The sequence below is a fragment of the Hyla sarda genome, chromosome 8, assembly GCF_029499605.1.
Source record: "Hyla sarda isolate aHylSar1 chromosome 8, aHylSar1.hap1, whole genome shotgun sequence".
NCBI classification, from domain to species: domain Eukaryota; kingdom Metazoa; phylum Chordata; class Amphibia; order Anura; family Hylidae; genus Hyla; species Hyla sarda.
In genome coordinates, this window is record NC_079196.1 from 198,673,375 (window position 1) to 198,691,826 (window position 18,452).

Below are 18,452 nucleotides of genomic sequence, written 5' to 3' on the forward strand. Positions count from 1 at the left end.
CGGCGTCGTGTCCTCTCTTGAGGTGTCAGGCGAGACCGGTCGACCTGCATAGCCTCCACGGCGGGAGGCACAGGAACAGATTGCAGGGGACCAGAGGAGAGAGGAGCCGAGGAGGAGAAACGCCTCGTGCGAACAGAGTCCATATCTTGGCGGAGTTCCTGACGCCTTTCGGAAAAACGCATGTCAATGCGAGTGGCTAGGTGAATAAGTTCATGTAGATTAGCAGGAATTTCTCGTGCGGCCAGAACATCTTTAATGTTGCTGGATAGGCCTTTTTTGAAGGTCGCGCAGAGGGCCTCATTATTCCAGGACAATTCTGAAGCAAGAGTACGGAATTGTACGGCATACTCGCCAACGGAAGAATTACCCTGGACCAGGTTCAACAGGGCAGTCTCAGCAGAAGAGGCTCGGGCAGGTTCCTCAAAGACACTTCGGATTTCCGAGAAGAAGGAGTGTACAGAGGCAGTGACGGGGTCATTGCGGTCCCAGAGCGGTGTGGCCCATGACAGGGCTTTTCCGGACAGAAGGCTGACTACGAAAGCCACCTTAGACCTTTCAGTGGGAAACAGGTCCGACATCATCTCCAGATGCAGGGAACATTGGGAAAGAAAGCCACGGCAAAACTTAGAGTCCCCATCAAATTTATCCGGCAAGGATAAGCGTATCCCAGGAGCGGCCACTCGCTGCGGAGGAGGTGCAGGAGCTGGCGGAGGAGATGACTGCTGAAGCTGTGGTAGTAACTGTTGTAGCATAACGGTCAGTTGAGACAGCTGTTGGCCTTGTTGCGCTATCTGTTGTGACTGCTGGGCGACCACCGTGGTGAGGTCAGCGACAACTGGCAGAGGAACTTCAGCGGAATCCATGGCCGGATCTACTGTCACGATGCCGGCTGGCAGGTAGTGGATCCTCTGTGCCAGAGAGGGATTGGCGTGGACCGTGCTAGTGGACCGGTTCTAAGCCACTACTGGTTTTCACCAGAGCCCGCCGCAAAGCGGGATGGTCTTGCTGCGGCGGTAGTGACCAGGTCGTATCCACTAGCAACGGCTCACCTCTCTGGCTGCTGAAGATAGGCGCGGTACAAGGGAGTAGGCAAAAGCAAGGTCAGACGTAGCAGAAGGTCGGGGCAGGCAGCAAGGATCGTAGTCAGGGGCAACGGCAGAAGGTCTGGAAACACAGGCAAGGAACACACAGGGAACGCTTTCACTGGCACTAAGGCAACAAGATCCGGCAAGGGAGTGCAGGGGAAGTGAGGTGATATAGGGAAGTGCACAGGTGAACACACTAATAGGAACCACTGCGCCAATCAGCGGCGCAGTGGCCCTTTAAATCGCAGAGACCCGGCGCGCGCGCGCCCTAGGGAGCGGGGCCGCGCGCGCCGGGACAGAACAGACGGAGAGCGAGTCAGGTAGGGGAGCCGGGGTGCGCATCGCGAGCGGGCGCTACCCGCATCGCGAATCGCATCCCGGCTGGCAGCGGAATCGCAGCGCCCCGGGTCAGAGGACGTGACCGGAGCGCTGCCGCGGGGAGAGTGAAGCGAGCGCTCCGGGGAGGAGCGGGGACCCGGAGCGCTCGGCGTAAAAAGCTGGAGGCACAGTGGGCGTGAAACACTGATTTAGAGGAGCATCAGGCTATGCAGCTGTGGCACTGGGGCTCACACTTCCTGGCAGTGGGTAAATTAAATCTGTTTAGTGTCTTCACCTGTGCCTGTGATCGAGGTTAATCCTGTCCCTTAGCCTAGTTATTGTTTTGACATGTTTTGAATAGTTTTTCTGTACTTTGCCACTGTCTAGGTTTCACCCAGTGCATGTTTTCCTGACATTGTTTTTGCCTTCTGATTATGTACCACGTTGCTCTCTAAGTTTGGCCCATTTCTTTTCTTGACTCTGTCTTCTGTCTTGTGATTTTTTAACCTTCTCTGCCTATGTGTTACCAACCTGGTTTGTCTGACTATCCGGACTATCTAACACCCCTGCATGTAGTCTTGTATACGGACCATCATCCAGTTGAAGCTTGCCAGAAAAAAATTTAAAAAAATGGTGTCTCAAGGAGCCAAAAGGCAATTAAGATTTATTTAGTCCAATTTAAAGCACGCTTTTCGGAGGGTTTACCTTCCTTCCTCAGATAACAGGACTGAGAACGTGCTCAGAAGCATGTAGAAGATATTAGGAAATGTAAGACACATGCTGGACGCAGATGCTGGAAGCAGGCATTAAAGGGCAGGTTTATCTTTGAGGGGGTGACGCCATTGGTATTGATCCTTTATGTATGAGAAATCCCCAGCAAGCAGACTTTGATCTTCCACAATTATTCTAGAATTCCTTAAATAAAATTATCTATGAAAATAAAAATGTCCAAAAAATGTCAGTATTAATAAAAAAAATAACTGTAATTAATCTGGCTGCTGTTTACATCATTCTGTCTGAAACCTTTCCCGGTATAAGGGAGCAGCGCAAGAAACTTCATGGAAATGGTTCAAGATCTCCTTCCTGCCCAGGCTGCCTGGCACCAGTGATCTGAACATTGTGATCAGTCACCCTCTCAGACCTGCTTAGTTGAATACTTTTGCAGAGAGGAAAGAGGAACACAGAAGGTGGTGCGCTGAGTTAAGCCATGCCCCTAACCATGCCACCCAATCCTCATTAAGCATACCCAGTCTCCTCCTTAATTAAAATTTTACAAATTTTTATAAAAAAATGTACAGCAGATGCATATTTATTATTTATGTATTAATTTATTATTATGTAAGCTGTATTCATAAGAGGACATTACTCCTACCTCTCACCAGTGACTGCTTGCTGGCTGCCAACCTAACAGTCTGTAATGCCAAGTACAGTCATTACACAGCGTACAGAGCTGTGCTTTGGAAGAAGTAGGCAGGTCACAAGACTTATACAAACTTAGTGACCCCTTCAATCATGTTCCGCAGACCCCCACCCATCAGATGTTGATGGTCTCCTCTTCAGGATGTGAGTGAATTGGTGCAGCACCCTGATACAATGCTGCCAGGTCAGACTGGTGACCGGAGCTATAGCTAAGCTTTGTCTAATGATTGAGTTTGGCACCCACCTCCCATAAAATGTAGCTAGATTTAGTGCTCCCTTTAAATAAATGTAGATAACAATGTTTTAACACCTTAAGGATACACCTGTTGGATCTGAGAGGTGATGGGGGATGCAAGAGGGAGGTGACATGGGATTGGAGAGGTGATGGGGGATGCAAGAGGGAGGTGACATGGGATTGGAGAGGTGATGGGGGATGCAAGAGGGAGGTGACATGGGATTGGAGAGGTGATGGGGGATGCAAGAGGGAGGTGACATGGGATTGGAGAGGTGATGGGGGATGCAAGAGGGAGGTGACATGGGATTGGAGAGGTGATGGGGGATGCAAGAGGGATTTGACATGGGATTAGAAAGGTGATGGGGGATGCAAGAGGGAGGTGACATGGGATTGGAGAGGTGATGGGGGATGCAAGAGGGAGGTGACATGGGATTGGAGAGGTGATGGGGGATGCAAGAGGGAGGTGACATGGGATTGGAGAGGTGATGGGGTATTGGAGAAGGGACAGGGGATCAGAGAGCTGACAGGGGATAAAAAAAGGTAGTGGGGGATCAAAGAGGTGGTGGGGGATTGGAGAGGTGACAGGTGATTGGTGAGGGGACAGGGGATCATAAAGGTGGTGGGGGATTGAAGAGATGATGGGGATCAGAGAGATGACAGGGGATTGAAGAGGTGATGGGGAATTAAAGAGGAGACAGGTGGTTGGAGAGGTTGTGGGGGTTGGAGAGGTGAAGTGATGAGAAAAGTGGTGGGGGATTAGAGAGGTGACAGGGGATTGGATATGTGGTGGGGGATTGTAGAATTGACAGGGGATAAGAGAAGTGGAAGGGGATTGGACAGGTTCTCTTTATATATATATATTTTTTTTTATTTATTTGTTTATTTTTAACTAAAATAAACCTCATATCTACCTAATGTTAAAAAATAAATAAATAAATAAATAAGACTCCTCCAGTCTCCATAACATATAAAATATGCCATACTTTGAATCAATTAAATATCTGAAATATGATGGATTGGATAACCTGAATTTTATTAATAAAAATCATACACATAAAATTCTTCAAGCGCACTTGTACAGAAAACAAGAATAAGATACATATAGATGCATAAAAAATAACTAAAATTTAAAATAAACATTAACAGAATCACAGTCCGCTGTAGACACAGCGCTGCCAATCTGTATCCAGTTGGGTGAATAGAGAAGAACTTTTGCTGATTTGTGTCCAGTTATCAATATAGTTGTAACTCCAACAGTATCCGCATACAGGTATACTGGCAAATAGTTACATGTATATATCATCTACATACAGCAATGATCCCCAACCTGTAGCTCTCTAGCTCCGCCTCCTGCTAAACTACATTTCCCATCATGCCCTGTCAGGTAGATGTCACATTACACCCCGAGTTATACGCCTCTTCCTCCTGTCCTATTTCTCTCTAGTTATTTGCTCCTCATATACACAGCGGACCCCATCCCTACCCTCCTCAGTCGTCATATAATCTTCGACTCCATCTCCTCTATTACCTACAGACATATCTATTACAGCTCAGACAATTGCCAATAAATCCTTCCATTAGGAACATCTTGTAATTTACTGTGCCCATTTATAACAATTACCATAGGGCAGTGGTTCTCAACCTTTTTCGCTACTGTACCCTCAAAAGGAGAAAGTATGTTCGCAGGTACCCCCCATGCCTATATTCATGCCGAACTTACCCGCGATGGGTACCGTGGACAAAATAAGTCATAAAATTACTTATTTCCATAATGGCGTGTGCTTACCTTTATACTAATGCCATACTTAATCCCCTTGTGCCATTATTCCCCCTCCCTCTGCTCCCCTTTTGCCATTATTATCCGGTATGGCAAAAGGGGATCAGAGGGAGGGGGGGGGGGAATAATGGCAAAAGGAGATTGATATGGAGGGGGGCTGGGCGAGTAATGATTATCCCCACCCCCTCCATTTTAATCCCCTTGGGCTATTATTTCCCCTCCATCTTAATCCCCTTGCGCCATTATTCCCCTCTCTCTCTGATCCAGTTTTGCGATCTTAATCCCCTTGTGCCATGGATAAAGGGAAATAATGGCACAAGGGGATTAAAATGGAGGGGGTGGGGATAATCATTACTCGCACCGCCCCCCCCCATATTGATCCCTTGCGCCATCCCCCCTCCATCTTAATCCCCATGGGCCATTATTATCCAATGGCAAACAGGGATAAGAGAGAGGGGGGAATAATGGCACAAGGGGATTGAGATGGAGGGGAGGAGAAATCACCCCCCCCCCCCCATATTAATCACCTTTTGCCATTATCCCCCCCCCCCCCCTCCATCTTAATGCCCTTGTGCATTATTTCTCCCCCCCCCCCCCCCATCCCCCCTCATCCCCTTTCCGTTCCCCCTGGCCTAATATTATATATATATATATATATATATATATATATATACACAAAAATCCTCCCTCCCTTCCTCCTTCCCCCTTCCCATATACTTATTTTATCCTTATTTTTTAACATTACCCTGCCTGTTTGAGTATACAGCACATCCCATGTGGCCTGTCCGTGTATACAGCATGTCCCAGAGTCCCATTGTGACGTCCCCTGCGCTGTGTGGCACCTCCGCGCAACATCAGGGGAGGTCACACGTCTCCCCAGCAACCACGCAGCTCCCATACACTAGACAGGCCGCAGCTACAGCCGCCATACTATACAGAGAGCTGCCGTGGCCATTGTCCGCTGTGTGCTGACAAATAATGGCCGATGCATGGCGGGTATTTGTCAGCACATTGGCGTACCCCCGCACAACCCATGGCGTACCCCTAGGGGTACGCGTACCACCGGTTGAAAATCCCTTCCATAGGGTATAGGGGTCCAAGGTTAAGACACAATATGACCCTGGGATTCTTTATGTAGAACATTTCATTACATAGAAAACACATTTTTGTACTGAATATTTTATGCCTCTATGTCAGTATTTCTCAACTAGTGTACCTCCAGCTGTTGCAGAACTACAACTCCCAGCATGACCGGACAGCCAACGGCTGTCCGGGCATGCTGGGAGTTGTAGTTCTGCAACAGCTGGAGGCACACTGGTCGGAAAACACCATGTTACACAGTTACAGTGAAGGTTGTGTAATACTCCATTTCCCCTGCAGAGGCGCTGCACCAAACTTTAACACATGTTGAAACTGAGTTGACTCCTGGCATTAGGATTCCATCTGATCAGCTGATCACTTCAATGTCCAAAGTGGACACCCCCTGTCTTTTTACCCAAGTAAATACGTAGCAAATTCATGTCAGCGGAAAACATGTTCACGCCATTTTACATGTTTTCCCTTCATGCACGGGAGTTGTAGTTTTGCAACAGCTGGAGGCACACTGGTTGGGACACTCTGCATTACACTGTTTCAGTGAAAATTGTGTAATACTCCATTTCCCCTGCAGAGGCGCTGCACCAAACTTTAACACTTGTCGCAACTGAGTTGAATCCTAGCATTAGTGCTCCATCTGATCAGCTGTACTGCCTCCACATCAGTATTTCCAAACTAGTGTGCCTTCAGCTGTTGCAGAACTACAACTCCCAGCATGCCCGGCCAGCCAACAGCTGTCGGGGCGTGATGGCAGTTGTAGCTCTGCAACAGCTGGAGGCACATTTGTCGGAAAACACTGTGTTAAGGTGTGTTCACACCACGATTTTACCATACGGTTTCGGCATACGGTTTCATAAATAAAAAAAAACACATGCAACCGTAGAGTAGTGTTGCTCGCGAATATTCGCAAAGCGAATTTTATTCGCGAATATAGCATATTCGCGAATATTCGCGAATATAGCACTATATATTCGTAATTACGAATATTCGTTTGTTTTTTTGGTTTTTTTTTTATTTATTTTTTTCACAGTACACATCACAGTGATCATCCCTCTCTCCTTCCAGCTTGTGTGGTGTAAAGAAGGCTCTAATAGTATTGTGTGAAACTGGCGTGCGAATTTTCGCATATACGAAGTTTCGCTTATGCAAATTTTTATGCAAATTTTCGCATACGTGATTTTCCGCGTATGCGAAAATAAAACGAGGATATTACGAATATGCGAATATTCGTGAATATATGACGAATATTCGTCCATATTTTCGCGAATATTCGCGAATTCGAATATGGCCTATGCTGCTCAACACTACCGTACAGAAAACCGCGCCCATAGACTTCTCATTCAAAACCATATGCACCATAATGTATATGGTTGTCTCCGTTTTTCAAACCATACGGTTTTTAACTTTTTTTTTTCTGGACAGAAAACCGTGGTCTACGGCTGCATTCACATCTCGTTTTTGCAATAGGGGTCCCGTATCACGTTTCTGTACAAACATATGTCTCCAAACCGGATCGAAACGTATGCAACCGTATGTGCCTCCTCCCTCACGTTTTTAAACCGTATACGGTTTGAAAACGGATGTCCGTTTGCAAATGTTTTCATACGTTTTCCTTGAAAAAAACAAAAGCGCATACGGTTTTATGTTTGTCAACATTTGAAATAAAGTTCTTTTTTAATTGAATTTCCCCAAAAAATTAAAAATAATGAAAAACAGTATTGTGCAAACCGGATGTAACCGTACGCACATACGATTCAATACGGTTACCATAGAACTCACTTTTAAAATAACCGTATACAGGTTGGATATGGTTTTTGACCGGGACACAAAACTGTAGTAGATTACGGTTTGATGTACCATTAAAAACCGTATAAACCCGTAAATGATGCAAAACGTACACAACCTGATGCTACGGTTGGCATACGGTTTACAATGAAATGTCTATATATACGGTTTGCAAGACGGTTCGATACGTTTTTTTCAATGAAACGAGATGAGAAAAACGAGATGTGAATGCAGCCGTAGATTTTTGGTCCGGGTGAAAAATTGTATTAAACCGTATACTTAGTCAATGGGAACCGTACAGAACTGTATGTGCGTACGGTTCCAGACGGTTTTCACCATACGGTTTTTGGCTTTGCTCAGTTTGTTTTCTTGGAATTTCAATCAAACAAGTAAAACTTTATTCATAATGGAGTGAAAAGTTAAAAACGTATACGTTTTTTTCTTAAAAAACGGATGCAACCGGACATCATTTTTCAAACCGTATACAGATAAGAATTTGTACACACGTTTTGATACAGTTTAGTCAGGTTTTGAGGAATCAGTTTTTTAAATCAAAAACCTGATACAAAACTGTATTGCAAAAACGTGGTGTGAAACCAGCCTTAGGCTGGGTTCACACTACTGTTTGTAACTACGGTTCCCGTATACGGCTGGGAGGAGGGGTGGGCGGGGCTTAATCACGGCACTCAGCCGTATTCGGGAACCGTAGTTAATGTATGTCTATGAGCCGACCGGAGTGAACCGCAGCCTCCGGTCTGCTGCGTTTTCGGCCGTATGCGGTTTCCCGACCGCAGGCAAAAACGTGGTCAACCACGTTTTTGCCTGCGGTCGGGAAACCGCATACGGCCGAAAAAGCCTCCGACCGGAGGCTGCGGTTCACTCCGGTCGGCTCATAGACATACATTAACTACGGTTCCCGAATACGGCTGAGTGCCGTGATTAAGCCCCGCCCACCCCTCCTCCCAACCGTATACGGGAACCGTAGTTACAAACTGTAGTGTGAACCCAGCCTTACAGAGTTTCTGTGAAGATTGTGTAATACTTAATTTCCCCTGCAGAGGCGCTGCAGCAAACTTCACCACCTGTTGCAACTGAGTTTAGTTAGCATTAGAACTCCATCTGATCACCTCAGTGTCACGACCCCGGTCATTTTACCCAAGTATATATATGAAATAAATCCATTACAGCAGATCACCGGGGATTCTAGCGGAAAACCAGACGTTACACGTTCACGCCATTTACACGTTCTCCCTTCATGTATTGTATCCAAGCTTCTATCTGCATCGATTATACCAATTCTATTTTTGCCTTGGGTCTTCACAGAACTCGCTCACACCATGGCCTGTCAATCAGCAAAGCTGCCCGGTCATGTGATCCATCCCCGAAGGAGAATTACGCGTTGCGCTCTGTCCCACCCTGCTATGGGGATGAAAGAGGGCGATTTTTTCTATTTCTTGACGTATGGCGGTTTGTTTAATGCAAATTCCGCTTTTATACATCACACATACTCTGAATTATGGATGATTTGCGCTGAACCGCGCCGCCCAAAGGCATCTCGTGACGGGAGACTAAAGAAAAAAACTTCACTTCAGCCATTAGTCAGTGTCACCCATGCATCATTAGGAAGGCTGGGAGGGAATGGGGTGCCGGGAAGGGGTTAACGCCGGCGTTATTTACATGTGTCATACGTGGGAATCGCTACCGCTAATAGGATCCGGGAATAACTCTGTGTATCGCTTTGTAATTGCAATTAATAAAAAATGACATTGACTCTAGTGAATCATTGCCGGTGGGGGGGGGGGGGGGGAGATCGGCGTCTCATATTTTCACGCCGATGCGGTGGCGATTCTGGCAGGGATAGTGTTAAATATATGTGGCCTGAAGCCTTACATAGCAGATCCAGTTGAGATGGTCTAGGACCAGTGTGCCTCCAGCTGTTGCAAAACTACAACTTCCAGGATGCCCGGACAGCCGTTGGCTGTCCGGGCATCCTGGAAGTTGTAGTTTTGCAACAGCTGGAGGCACGCTGGTTGGGAAACACGTGTACTGTGTGCTGTGTCCAATCTTACACAGAAACACCATATGCATATATCTAAACCAATGTAAAGCCGCATCTAATCATTAACCTCCGACTCTTCTATCGTCTTGCATGCTTGTCTATACACAAATTCACAGGTAGTAGGGAGAAGCCTGCCCCCTGTTGGCAGATTTTGCTATTTTACTACAATCCGGCAGCAGTGTGTCCCATGAGAACTGGTTACTGCTACATCTACATTGACTTTACACTGGACGTTAGGTATCTACAATATATATATATTAGAGATGAGCGAACTTACAGTAAATTCGACTCGTCACGAACTTCTCAGCTCAGCAGTTGCTGACTTTTCCTGCATAAATTAGTTCAGCTTTCAGGTGCTCCGGTGGGCTGGAAAAGGTGGATACAGTCCTAGGAAAGAGTCTCCTAGGACTGTATCCACCTTTTCCTGCCCACCGGAGCACCTGAAGGCTGAACTAATTTATGCAGGAAAAGTCATCAACTGCCGAGCCGAGAAGTTCGTGACGAATCGAATTTACTGTACTTTACTGTAGGCTACAGTACTCTTTAACCCAGTGTTTCCCAAACAGAGTGCCTTCATCTGTTTCCAAACCACAACTCCCAGCATGGAAGACTGTCTTGGCATACTAGGTTAATAGGTGTTGTAATACTTCAGGTTATAAAGAACTAGAAATCCCAGCAAGCCATGTCATGCTTTGCCATTGGAATAGGATACAATATGCATTAACCTAGTGTTTCCCAACCAGGGTGCCTTAAAGGGGTACTCCATTGGTCAGCGTTCGTAACATTTAGTTTGTGCAAGCTGCGGGGGTCAGCCATGCCCCCTCGTGATGTTGGCCATGCCCCCTCACATAGACTTGCATTGAGGGGGCGTGGCCTGACACTATTCTGAACGCTGGCCAGTGGAGTACCCCTTTAAGCTGTTTCAAAACTACAACTACCTGCATGACCGGAAATCTTTTGGTTTAGGGTCAAAAGGTTCTTACCCTGAATCAGCTACTTTGCATGGTGCCCATTGGAAGCCCATTGAAATAATTAGGTTCTGGCTAGAGATGAGCGAACTTACAGTAAATTCGATTCGTCACGAACTTCTCGGCTCGGCAGTTGATGACTTATCCTGCATAAATTAGTTCAGCTTTCAGGTGCTCCGGAGGGCTGGAAAAGGTGTCTCCTAGGAAAGAGTCTCCTAGGACTGTATCCCCCTTTTCCAGCCCACGGGAGCACCTGAAAGCTGAACTAATTTATGCAGGATAAGTCATCAACTGCCGAGCCGAGAAGTTCGTGACGGATCAAATTTACTGTAAGTTCGCTCATCTCTAGTTCTGGCATCAGAGCAGAGAACTGCAATTGACCTAATGCGAAGCTCTGAATCAGTGAGCACTATACATTAAAGCACTGCAGGATATTGTCCTTTGTAAGCAATAAATCAACTATGTCACCAAATATAACCTACAGGCCCTGTAAGTAGACATAGAATGAATGATAGAAAGTCTGGGAAATCCTTACTTCATCTCAAATATCGCAGCATGGCCATTGTTGGGATTTGTAGCCCTTTAAAACATGAAATATTAAAACTCCCAGCATGCTCTGACAGCTTTTTATTGCTGGGACTTGTAGTTTGGCAACAGCTGGAGGATCCCTGGTTGGAAAACATTCCACTATATGGGAGATTTCAGCACCACTGACAGAGCGCAGCCTATTCACTTCTATTATGTAGTCAAGCACTGGGCACGATGTAATAGCTGGCCGGGCATGCTGGGAGTTGTAGTTTTGCAACATTGGTTGGGAAACATTAATCTAATGTGTTATGTGCTTTATTTATATTATGGAGGACGGATGGGTCTTGAAGGGTTAATAAAGCACCCAATGCTTTAGATAAGTTAAGATCTTATTATAGTAACTGCATTACTGTCCTAACTACATACCATGCTGTGCCACGGTAATTGAAAACAACACAAATTAACCCAATGTTTCCCGACTGGGGTGCCTAGACAGTCAGCGACTATAGTGAAATGCCCCGAAGCTCCTATGATACATAATCTAATGCAGTGTTTTCTAAACAGTGTGCCTCCAGCTGTTGCAAAACTACAACTCCCAGCATGCCTAGACAGCCAATGGCTGTAATGAGAAACCCCAAAGCTCCTACGACACATGATCTAACGCAGTATTTTCAAACAGTCTGCCTCCAGCTGTTGCTAAACTACAACTCCCAGCATGCCCGGACAGCCGTTGGCTGTCCAGGCATGCTGGGAGTTGTAGTTTTGCAACAGCTGGAGGCACACTGTTTGCAAAACACTGATCTAATAAAATGCCATAGGACATTTTGTAACTAACAACCCTTACCTGTCCCAGGAATAAGACCAAGTGCGAGCCCTGCTCAGCCTGTATGGACCATTCACCCAGCTCCTCTGTGCAGCACTGAACCATCCACTATATCCAGCAGTGCCCATAAATACACTGGAGTATATACATCTCCTCCGCCTGACGTCAGGAAGGATTCTCAGCTGAACAATCCCTGTGCAAATTCTCTTTTCTCAGTCATTTATGTCCATTTGGTTTCACCGCAATAAAAAAAATGATGCATGTAACCAAGTTGCTGAAGCTCGGATCTATGTCAGTCGTCCCTCATCTCCACCCTTGAGGTGCCAGAATGTCCATGAGAAGCCAATTCTTGGTTCTTTCTAGTGTCTTCCTGAGCAGCAAAGTGCAGATCTTATGTCTGGAATGGAAACATTACTGTCACCAATAGTGGGACGTGTGGTGCTCGGATGCAGCCCCATTCGGACTCCCCTATAGGCTTGTCAGGTCTTGCACTGTGCTCCTCCCAGGTGTCATCATCAGTCTTGGGTTCTTATATGCAAAACTACAACTCCCAGGATGCCCGGACAGCCGTTGGCTGTCCAGGCATGCTGGGAGTTGCGGTTTTGCAACAGCTGGAGGCACCCTGCTTAGGAAACACTACCCTTTGGCTGTCCAGGCATGCTGGGAGTTGTAGTTTTGCAACAGCTGGAGGTACCCTGGTTAGGAAACACTACCCTTTAGCTGTTCAGGCATGCTGGGAGTTGTAGTTTTGCAACAGCTGGAGGCACCCTGCTTAGGAAACACTACCCTATGGCTGTCCAGGCATGCTGGGAGTTGTAGTTTTGCAACAGCTGGAGGCACCCTGGTTAGGAAACACTACCTTTTAGCTGTTCAGGCATGCTGGGAGTTGTACTTTTGCAACTGCTGGAGGCACCCTGGTGTCTGTGGGTAGTTTCCTATTGACCAGCTTTTGTTTTAAGTTGGGTGGTTGTCTGAAGGCCAAGATGGGTGGTTCAGGAAAGATTTGCTTTAACACCTCATCTTCTGCTAGTATTGGCTGCAGATCCTTGATGATTTTGCGTATTTCCTCAGGGGTGGGATTGTATGTGGCTACCAGTGGTATGTGTGATGAGGTTTGTTTCTCTCTGTATTGCAGCAGGTGTTCACGTGGTGTTTGGAGAGCAGAGTGGATTTTCTTATGGATGGTCCTTGGTTTGTAACCTTTTTGTTTGAATTTCTCTGCTAGTGTTTGTAGATGTCTCTGTCCTCAGGGTTGGAGCAGATGCGGTGGTACCTGATGGCTTGGCTGTATATGATGCCTTTCTTGGTGTGGGACGGATGGGAACTTGAATTGTGTAGATAGCTGGATCGGTCTGTGGGTTTTCTGTATACAGATGTCTGTATTGTGTCCTATAACCTTTGCTAAACTGTCTTCCCTCTCCCTGCTCTAACACCATTACACCCCTGCTCCCCCTCCCCTGTCTAAGTCTTATCTTCAGTCTATGGTTCTGTAGTATAATTGTCCTTTCTCCTCCATCCAGTGTAACCACCATTCTCACCTCTGCTCTCCAGCCCCCCCCCCCCCTCATCCTTATCTGGATCTATCGTCCTATAGCTATACAATTTATGGCCCAACTTAATGTCCATTCTCCACATATGTTGTTTTAACCCCTGCATATTTTGTGAGATAGAACGTGTGTTTTCTCCTTGTGAGCTCAGAAATGCTTATGACTTGATAAAGGGAGGAATCCCGAAAGCTTCTCTACATAATCTTGTTAGTCCAATAAAAAAGGTATTACAAGATACTGCAACTACCGATGATTTTGCTTTTTATATACATATATATATATATATATATATATATATATATATATATGCGGGATCAGTATTTTCCTCGGGGAGAGGACGCCACTCCTGACGTGAGACGGAGATTTAAGTAGGACATTTGCACTCCGCTGGCACCTGGGTAAAAAAAATTCAAATGAGCTCACCACATCCCCTATACAGGTAGTGTGTCCTGCAACCAGCTCCAACTCCAGTTATATAAATATATATATATATATATATATATATATATATATATATATATATACTAAAAAAAAGATCCTATGAATGTTACTAAGATACAATGATTAAAACCACACAGAACAGTATCTTATATCTGTTACTACTATACAGTACTTTGGGGCCGTTGCTTAAAGGGGTACTCCAGTGGAATACAATTTTTTTTTTTAAATCAACTGGTGCCAGAAAGTTAAACATATTTGTAAATTACTTCTATTAAAAAATCTTTATCCTTCCAGTACTTATTAGCAGCTGTATGCTACAAAGGAAATTCTTTGCTTTTTAAGTTTATTTTTATGTCTTGTCCACAGTGCTCTCTGCTGACACCTGATGCCTGTATCAGGAACTGTCCAGAGCAGGAGAAAATCCCCATAGCAAACCTATGCTGCTCTGGACAGTTCCTGACATGGACAGAGGTGTCAGCAGAGAGCACTGTGGACAAGACAAAAAAGAAATTCAAAAAGCAAAGAATTTCCTCTGTAGCATACAGCTGCTAAAAAGTACTGGAGGGATAAAGAATTTTATATAGAAGTAATTTACAAATCTGTTTACATTTCTGGCACCAGTTCATTAAAAAAAAAAAAAAAAAAAGAAGTTTTCCCCCGGAGTACCCCTTTAAAATTTTAATCAACTGGTACCAGAAAGTTAAACAGATTTGTAAATTACTTCTATTAAAAAATATTAATCTTTCCTATACTTATCAGCTGTTGTTTCCTCCACAGGAAGTTCTTTTCTTTTTGAATTTCTTTTCTGTCTGACCACAGTGCTCTCTGCTGACACCTCTATCCATTTTAGGAACTGTTCGGAGCAGGATAGGTTTTTATGGGGATTTGCTCCTAAAATGGACAAAGGTGTCAGCAGAGAGCACTGTGGTCAGAGAAAGGAAATTCAAAAAGAAAATAACTTTCTTTGGAGCATACAGCAGCTGATAAGTACTGGAAGGATTAAGATTTTTTTAATAGAAGTAATTTACAAATCTGTTTAACATTCTGGCGCCAGTTGATTTAAAAAAAAAAAATGTTTCCATGATACAAGTGAATTCCCTTCACAGTGTTTCCCAACCAGTGTGCCTCCAGCTGTTGCCAAACTACAGCTCCTAGCATGGAAGGCTGTAACAGCATGATGGGAGTCGTAGTATTTCATGTTATAAAGGACTATGACACAGAAGAACAGTGTCTTATACCCTGGTATTACTTTACAGTGCATCATGCCCATTGTATGACTACATAATAAAAGCAAAAGGTTGTGCTCTGTCCATGGTGCTGAAATCTGCTTTACGATAGTGCTGTGCTTCCTAACCAGGTTGCCTCCAGCTGTTGCAAAACTACAACTCCCTGCATGGAAGGCCTACAACTCCCTGCATGGAAGGCTGTCAGGGGAGTAGTAATATTTCATGTTATATAGGACTACAAATCCCAGCAAGCCATGCTTTGCCATGGGAATAGGATAAAATATGCATTAATCAACTCCCAGCATGGAAGGCTGTCAGGGGATGCTGGGGATGTGGGAATATGAGACAATATGCATTAACCCAGTGTTTCCCAATCAGGGTGCCTCCAGCTGTTGCAAAACTACAACTCCCAGCAAAACTGCAACTGCCCAGTGTTTGACTATACAATAGAAGTGAATAGTCTGTGCCCTGTCCATGGTGCTGAAATATCCTATACTGTACAGTGCAGTTTTATCCCAACCAGGGGACCTCCAGCTGTTGCCAAACCACAGCCCCCATAATGGAAGGCTCTCAGGGCATGCTGGGGATTGTAATATATTATGTTTTAAAGTACTACAAACCCCAGCAACTCATGACATGCTGTGAGATGATAATAGGAAGTTTCCCAAGCAGAATACTTCCAGCTGTTACAAAACTACAACTCCCAGCATGCCCAAACCGCCAACAGCTATAATGAGATGCCCCAAATCCCCTATGACACATAATCTAATGCAGAATTTTACAATCAGCGTTCCTCCAGCTGTTGCAAAACTACAATTCCCAGCAAAACTACAACTGCCCAGTGCTTGACTATACAATAGAAGTGAATAGTCTGTGCCCTGTCCATGGTGCTGAAATCTCCTATACTATACTATACAGTGCAGTGTTTCCCAACAAGGGGGCCTCCAGCTGTTTCCAAACCACAACCCCCAGAATGGAAGGCTCTCAGGGCATGCTGGGGATTGTAAAATATTATGTTTTTAAGTACTACAAACCCCAGCAAATCATGACATGCTGTGAGATGGTAATAGGATGTTTCCCAAGCAGGATACTTCCAGCTGTTGCAAAACTACAACTCCCAGCATGCCCAAACCGCCCACAGCTATAATGACATGCCCCAAATCCCCTATGACACATAATCTAATGCAGTGTTTTCCAAACAGGGTGCCTCCAGCTGTGCCCTGTCCATGGTGCTGAAATCTCCTATACTATACTATACAGTACAGTGTTTCCCAACCAGGGTGCCTCCAGCTGTTTTCAAACCACAACCCCCATAATGGAAGGCTCTCAGGGCATGCTGGGGATTGTAATATATTATGTTTTTAAGTACTACAAACCCCAGCAAATCATGACATGCTGTGAGATGGTAATAGGAAGTTTCCCAAGCAGGATACTTCCAGCTGTTACAAAGCTACAACTCCCAGCATCCCCAAACCACCCACAGCTATAATGAGATGCCCAAATCCCCTATGACACATAATCTAATGCAGTGTTTTCCAAACAGGGTGCCTCCAGCTGTTGCAAAACTACAACTCCCAGCATGCCTAGACAGCCAATGGCTGTAATGAGATTCCCCCAAAGCTTCTACGACAAATGATCTAACGCAGTATTTTCCAAACAGTGTGCCTCCAGCTGTTGCTAAACTACAACTCCCAGCATGCCCGGACAGCCAACGGCTGTAATGAGATTCCCCCAAAGCTTCTACGACACATGATCTAACGCAGTATTTTCCAAACAGTGTGCCTCCAGCTGTTGCTAAACTACAACTCCCAGCATGCCCGGACAGCCAACGGCTGTCCGGGCATGCTGGGAGTTGTAGTTTAGCAACAGCTGGAGACACACTGTTTAGAAAACACTGATCTTATGAAATGCCATACGAACGTTTTGCAAAAGATACCAACCCTTACCTGTCCCAGGAATAAGACCAAGTGCGAGCCCTGCTCAGCCTGTATGGACCATTCACCCAGCTCCTCTGTGCAGCACTGAACCATCCACTATATCCAGCAGTGCCCATAAATACACTGGAGTATATACATCTCCTCCGCCTGACGTCAGGAAGGATTCTCAGCTGAACAATCCCTGTGCAAATTCTCTTTTCTCAATAATTTATGTCCATTCAGTTTAACCGCAATAAAAAAAATGATGCACGTAACCAAGTTGCTGAAGCTCGAATCTATGTCAGTCGTCCCTCATCTCCACCCTTGAGGTGCCAGAATGTCCATGAGAAGCCAATTCTTGGTTCTTTCTAGTGTCTTCCTGAGCAGCAAAGTGCAGATCTTATGTCTGGAATGGAAACATTACTGTCACCAATAGTGGGACGTGTGGTGCTCGGATGCAGCCCCATTCGGACTCCCCTATAGGCTTGTCAGGTCTTGCACTGTGCTCCTCCCAGGTGTCATCATCAGTCTTGGCTTCCTGTAGAGCAGCGTTTTCCCAAATAGGGTGCCTCCAGCTGTTACAAAACTACAACTCCCAGCATGCGCCGGACAGCCTTTGGCTGTCCGGACATGCTGGGACTTGTAGTTTTGCAACAGCTGGAGGCACCCTAGTTGGGAAACACTGCAGGAGAGAGAAGTGATTATTATTATAATTTTTTTTTTCACTGAATGCTTCATCAAAATTTAATTCAATCTCTATACATGACCGCCTTGTGTTCTTGTTATTGTCATGCGGGGATTCATTCGTTTCACACAATGATATATCTCACGATGGGGGTAAAGAAATGGAAAATTTCTAATGTTTATTTATGGCAGGATTGTGCTGATGGAAATGTCGCACCAGAACTTTCTAAGATTATTTTTTTTATTCCTATCTAGACTGAGTCTGTTGGATTGTAATAAAAAAAAAAAAATTATAATAATAATTAATTAAATAAGTAAATAAATAAATGAATAAATATACTAATTATAATAAAAATAACAACAATTTTATATTATTAATAATAATAATAATAATTAAAGAAAAAAAAAATATATATATATTTATATACGTGTAAATTTTAACAAAGAACCTAATGTTTGGTAATTGACTTTGATATAATGAGCACCTTACTTCCTATGAATTAGTAATTTTTCATTTTTGCACTTTTGTTTTTTTTCCCTCCTCAC

The 18,452-nt window shown here is 44.9% G+C and overlaps 1 protein-coding gene across 1 annotated transcript in view; it reads right to left on the minus strand.

The window, feature by feature from the left end:
- LOC130284615 (QRFP-like peptide receptor) overlaps window positions 1–17,714 on the minus strand; it is a 41,335-nt gene extending 23,621 nt beyond the window's left edge. The window contains exons 1-2 of the mRNA XM_056535119.1: window positions 17,253–17,714; window positions 12,114–12,489 (exon numbers count right to left, since the gene is read on the minus strand). The gene's annotated coding sequence lies outside the window, so the exon portion shown is untranslated. The remainder of the gene's footprint in view (window positions 1–12,113; window positions 12,490–17,252) is intronic.
- Window positions 17,715–18,452: the final 738 nt, after the last annotated feature.